We start from the raw sequence: 6,000 nt of genomic DNA, 5'->3' as shown, positions 1-6,000 counted from the left end.
CAAATTTTTTTGATGAATTTCACTGTATCAAAAAATTCACCTCCAAACTCAAGGATATCTAGATTTTCTCCTATGTTATCTTCTAGGAGTTTATAGTTTTGAATTTTACATTTATGTCAATGGTACATGTTGAGTTATTTGTGGGCAAAGGTGGAAGGTCTGTGTCTAGGTGTGGTTCTTTGAAGGGAGCCATCAAGTTCAATATCAAGTTTGGGCACAGGGACATTTCATGAGGACACTCAAGGCCACAGTTGCTCACTTAATAAATATTTATAAGCACTAGCTATTGCCAGGGTCCACTGTAGTTGTTGGCAAGGACTGGATCCTCCCTCTTACTTGGCAGGGCATCACCTAGAGACTTCCTGATCTGATTTCTTCATGCAAGCAAAGCTGATTCCTACCCTATGGTTAACAAACAGTCAGATGTCACACACAAGAGTGCTCTCTTCTGAGACTGTCCATGTGACCGACGGCTTTCCTGTCCTCATCTTCTTCCTTGACTTCATTCTGTTGCATTCTGTATAGTTAGATATGACCATCAGAAGCTGTTTTCATCAGTGGAACGTGAATGGAAGAGATTGGGGCACTTCTAGGCCCAGCCCACAAAATCTCCTAAGTAATCCTCCAAAAATCCTCTTTTCCATCTTTTTTTTTTTTTTTTTTTCCCAAATGCTCAGAGAACTCCTAAGAACGTAGTAGAGGACTGGACCAGGAGATGAAAAAGCGACAGGGTTCCTGAGCCACTGTGACTTAGGTCACCATTGACTCAACTGAACCTTGCATGAGCAGAAAATTAAATTTTATTTTTGAGCAACAAGTTTGGGGTTGTTAATTACAGTATTCCACTTATATGGACAAAAAACATTCATGCTTCCTTAACTGCTGCCTCTTTAACTCTAGAAAGTGCCCTCTTGCCAAGAAGGGCAAGCGGTGGGTTAATAAACAGGTACTTTCAGAAGCTATTTAGTAATGTACATCAGTGAGCAAGTTGCATGTACTGCTGCAGAGTCTGCCTAGGCTAAGGACAGCTGCAATCACTCATTCGACTCTGCCTTTATTATTCCCCTTCATTGTTTTTGCTTTGATCGTGTTCATGTTATAAGATGCTTAAGGCCCATACTCTAGTGTTTCAGCACACTGTTCTAGGAAGCCCTTGGCCCATACATGATAATCAATACATCCGTTTTTCTTTCCAGTAAAAGGGTGATTGATGTTGTGAATGAAATATAGGCTGGAGTCAAAAAAGACCTTTGTATCACTATACTTGCCTTATCTTCAAGTAGGATATAAAGCCTGAAACTTGCTTATTTTTATGTGTTTTTATTTTTGTATGCTTACAACATTGAAAATCTTGTTTCTTTTATGTAACACTATCAATACATGATTGTTGAATAAATGCTCGATAAATATTTGTTGAATTGACTTCCAGACTTGGTCTCTTTCCATAAATATACAATGAATTCATTTTATGCAGTCTTTTAAAATTACTTTTGTCTATAAATTCATATTTTCTCCACAAGGCAAAAACTCTATGATCAATGTGAAGGGTTGTTTTTCATCCTCCTACAAGGTATGCATTTCTCTGAATAGAAAGTGCAGGCGTTAGGGACATTTAGAGATTCCAAGAGGATTGGCAATCAAGTACCTTGGTTTCTCTTTATTTTCATTAAAGAGGTGAAAGGCCTTTGGAGTTCATGAGACGATTAAAATTAATGACGCATCCTAATTAAGTAAATGTTCACTCTCTTTTCTTGATTGCAATACTGTTCAAAATAAAAGGAGAAAAAGATCAGATTGCTTCACATCACTCTCTCCATGAAAATAAAAACCCTCCTACTTCTTGTCAGTCATTCTCTGTGGTCTCCTTTTAGACCTTCAATTTCTTTTAATATTTTGCTAATTTTCACCAACCTCAGTAGTTAATCTTATTGTATGCAGTGTTTTTTTATACCAAGGATAGCACTTTGCATATAATCTTCACATTTAATGTACTTGAGGCACTTCTCACATTTACATCAATATTTTTAGATCTGTATCGGCATACATTCCATGCTAATATGTAAAGTTGTATGCTGTGTTGTATATCCTACACTGATAACATTATGTAAAGTTACATACCATTAATTAACTCATTTATTTCCAGAAACCGGTGCTATGTCCAATCATCCCTACCCTAGTTACAACGCATTGTCTGTGAAGTCAAATCAGAAGGCTCCATTTGGGTCTTCCTTCATGAGACAGTGGTTTGGTCAGTACCTGATGAAGTGGAATGCTCATGAATAAGAATTTCCTGTTAAATCAAAATTTTTCTGGAGAGCAGCGAACATGCCACTTATTTTTCAGCTCTCTTTGGTTTTCTACTACTACTATTACAAATTACCAAATAAAATAGCAGCTTAAAACAACCCAAATTCATCAACTGACAGTTCTGGTACCAGAGGCCTGGAATGGATCAGCGGTGCTTCCACTCTCCGGGAAGCCCTAGGAAAGAATCTGTTTCCTTCCCTTTCCAGGTGCTACAGGGTGCCCTGCTGACGTTGCTTGTCTTACTGCCTTCTCCCAACAATTTTAGCCAGTGTGTCTCTACATCGCAAGATGCTTCTGTAAAGCCTAATTTTTCAGATCAGTGCAAAAGGTTTAATTTTATAAGCGTATACTATAGAGATTTTAAAACACATTTAGATTGTATTTTTTGTCCTTTTAAAGCCAAGAGTGACAACCACCAATTAATTTTAGTGTTGATATTTCCTTTTTATATTTTCTCTTTCTGAAAAGAAAAAAAAAGTTTTCCATGAGATACTCAAAGGTTGATGCAGATAAAAGAATGGACGTCATGAATGCCATTTCAACCACTCTAGAACACTGACCTCTCTAATGGCTAAAGCCTTGTAATATTTCTCCTAGTATTTCATAGATTTTTAGTGGAACATGCACTTTTTCATGTGGTGAGTTTTTATTTATTTCTATCACAAATCACTGTCTTATGTGTCTGCATTTAACTCTATCTATCTATCATCTATCATCTATCTATATCTCTCTCCATGTGTGTTGTATGTAGTTTCAGACATTTTTTCTTGGAACAAACCTTCTCTCTCTATTGGTAAGGATTTTAAAAGAAGAGTAAAGTGACATGATGGAGTATGCTACTGGTGCGGTTGGAATTATCTACAGCTTATGTTGCATTGGAGAAAATAGTCCAGGAAAAACCCAATGCATGTACAAAAAGAACACTTGGACATCTGGTCAGAAAGCAAATGTTGCAATGTTTCCTACTCATGTGTGATAGGTGGGGCATAAAAGACAGCCAGGGAATGAACAGTCTCTAGTGAAGAGTATTGGTTATCAGCCAATAAACTCTAAGAAGGATGACTCAAGCTTATTCACCTCTGTATCATTTTCTCTTCTTTTCATTTATTCCCTGTTCCCTGGCCTCTTAACCTCAATCAGACTTTTTTTTTTTTTTTTTTTTTTTTTTTTTTGCAGCTGGCAATATAATTTAATTGATTTAGAAAGAATACTAAGTGTTTCTAAAGTAACTTGGGATAATAGTTACTGTTACACTATTACTGTTACACTATTTACTCTCCCTGATTCTAAATTTTTCATCAATATAAGGGATCAGATGAAATGATCCTTAGAGTCCACTTTTGATCCAGCTCTCTGCTATGGCCTGGGAAGGCAGTGGAAGATGGCCCACGTCTTTGGGCCCCTCCACTTGCATGGCAGACCCAGAAGAAGCTCCTGGCTCCTGACTTAGGATGGGCCCACCTCTGCCTATTGTGGCCATCTGGGGACTGAACCAACAGATGGAAGATCTCTCTCTCTGTTCCTGCCTCTGCCCCTCTATAACCTCGCCTTTCAAATAAATAAATTAATAAATAAATCTTTTTAAAAATAAATAAAGTTCAGGACTATGGATCAGAAAATTAATATTTTCCTTATCCTGTCTTTTAAAAAATATTTAAAGAACAGTATTGTCATATTTATTTCACATGTGAAATTAAAATTTCAGTTGTTTTTTAATAAAAGGGATTTAAAAAAAATTTTTTTGAAAGGCATAATTACAGAGAGAGAGAGAGAGAGAGAGAGAGAGAGATCTTCCGTCTGCTGGTTCACTCCCTGAATGGCCACAGTAGCCAGGGTTGGCCCAGGCCAAAGCCAGGAGTCCAGAGCTTCTTCTAGGTCTACCTATGTGGGTAGCAGGGGCCCAAGCATTTGTGGCCATATTCCATTGATTTTCCAGGTGCATCAGCAGGGAGCTGGATTGGAAGTGGAGCAGCTGGGACTGTGCAGGCCCTGAATGTTTTATTTTTCTAATTTCTCAAGTTGGATCCTCAATAAACAAATGTATTTCTTTGGATAGCTAATTAGATAAGTATGTGTAGGCATCATATGGAGGTCTTCAATGAACGGTTTGTTCTCTACCAATCAAAACTGTGGAGCCTGTGTTGGTCTTGAACGAGGCACTCGGCCTCCTGAAGTGGACCTCAGCTCCTCCAGAGCAGCCTTTGTCAATCTCTGTCAAGCACAGAGACACAGGCAGAGGGTTTCCATCCTCCGGGTAAAATGAGACAACTGAAGCAAAAGCTCTGTTCTAGGACATCGTTAGAGCTGGAATATAGCCCGAGGTGAAAACAGAAGTAATGCCAACGCGTCCTTACTGGAATGCGTTCCCGTGGCGATGGTGATGTGATGAAGACCACAGATCCTCCAACACTTGCCTACTTGGGCATGCACTTGTTAAATGCCACTTAGCTTTGTCTCATCTGCGACTGTATAGCAGTGACTTCTGAAGTATTGATTATGGACAAGAAAGTTTATTTTTTCCGATGAAATTTTAATATCATACATTTTAGATGAGGTTGAGGTCATCTTGCGTGATTTAGGAGTAAATTCTGTGTCAATTATCATGCATTATTGAAATATGGAGATAAGGGATTATGGTAGGATTAACAAGAGAAAATAAATATTAATGCATACACATTATGTTTACGGTTAAAATGTCTGATTTGCAATCGGAATGATTTCTCTCCGTGCAAGTCTGATTTTACTCGCGGAGGACGCCAATGGTCGTTCTGAACACCCCTCGGCTATATCCAGCACAGGGACTGGAATAGAGACGCACATTTCCTAAGTGCTTCCCATTCTTGTCACTTCTCTGCAGAATATTCATTTCTGCTAACTGAAAAGGTATTGTGTCAGGCAGCGCCGAGGCACCGGAAAGCCCACTGCCCCCGGAGCTCTGCGTTTTCAAAGCGCGAGGGGCTAGCTGGAGTTCCAGGAGACGCCGCAAGGCTGGCTCTGCACCCAGGCCAGGGCCCGCTGCACCTGCTACGGGGGCTCTTGGGGGATCGCGCTGTGCTCTCCAAGCCCCGCTGCGCATCCCGCCTCCCGCACCCGACTAGTGCGACCCCTCCGGGCAACAGGGAGAGAGGGTTGCGGCGGCCCAACCTGGGGTCTGCATCCAGGGAGAGGGCGAAGGCGGGCGGTGCGGGAGGAGCGCGTTTCGTCCTGAGCCACAGGAGAGATTCGCCTCCGCGAGCGCTCCGACCCGGGGTCCGGAGTGCGGTACCCCGCCGAGAGAGCGCGAGAATATCTGACAGACACCGGGGTCGGGCTGGAGAGGACACGCGCGGCGAGACAGCGCATCTTACCCGCTCCCTCCGGCGGCGGCCGTGCCCGCGGCGGCGCGGGAATCAGCCGCACCTGCTCCCCGCAGACCAGTGCCCGACGCGGCCGCTGGGGGCTCAGGTTCCCGATGGGGGCGCCCGCCTGCGGTCTTGCGTCGGCGGACCTCGCCGGGGCAGCAGGACCCAGGAGGGCCGCCTTTCCGCCGCGCGCCGCGGGCCAGGCACCCGCTGGCCGCACAGCGGCGGGTCTAGGCGGGGCGTGCCAGCCGCTGTGAGCGCCTCAGGGTGTAAAGGGGATCCTGGCGGGGGGCGCACGGGTCGAATCCTCCCCTTCCCCGTCCCCACCGCGCGGTCCCCGGCTCAGGGGCCG

The sequence above is a fragment of the Lepus europaeus genome, chromosome 14, assembly GCF_033115175.1.
Source record: "Lepus europaeus isolate LE1 chromosome 14, mLepTim1.pri, whole genome shotgun sequence".
Classification (NCBI taxonomy): Eukaryota; Metazoa; Chordata; class Mammalia; order Lagomorpha; family Leporidae; genus Lepus; species Lepus europaeus.
The sequence above is the reverse complement of the archived record's forward strand: the minus strand, read 5'-3'. Positions refer to the sequence as shown.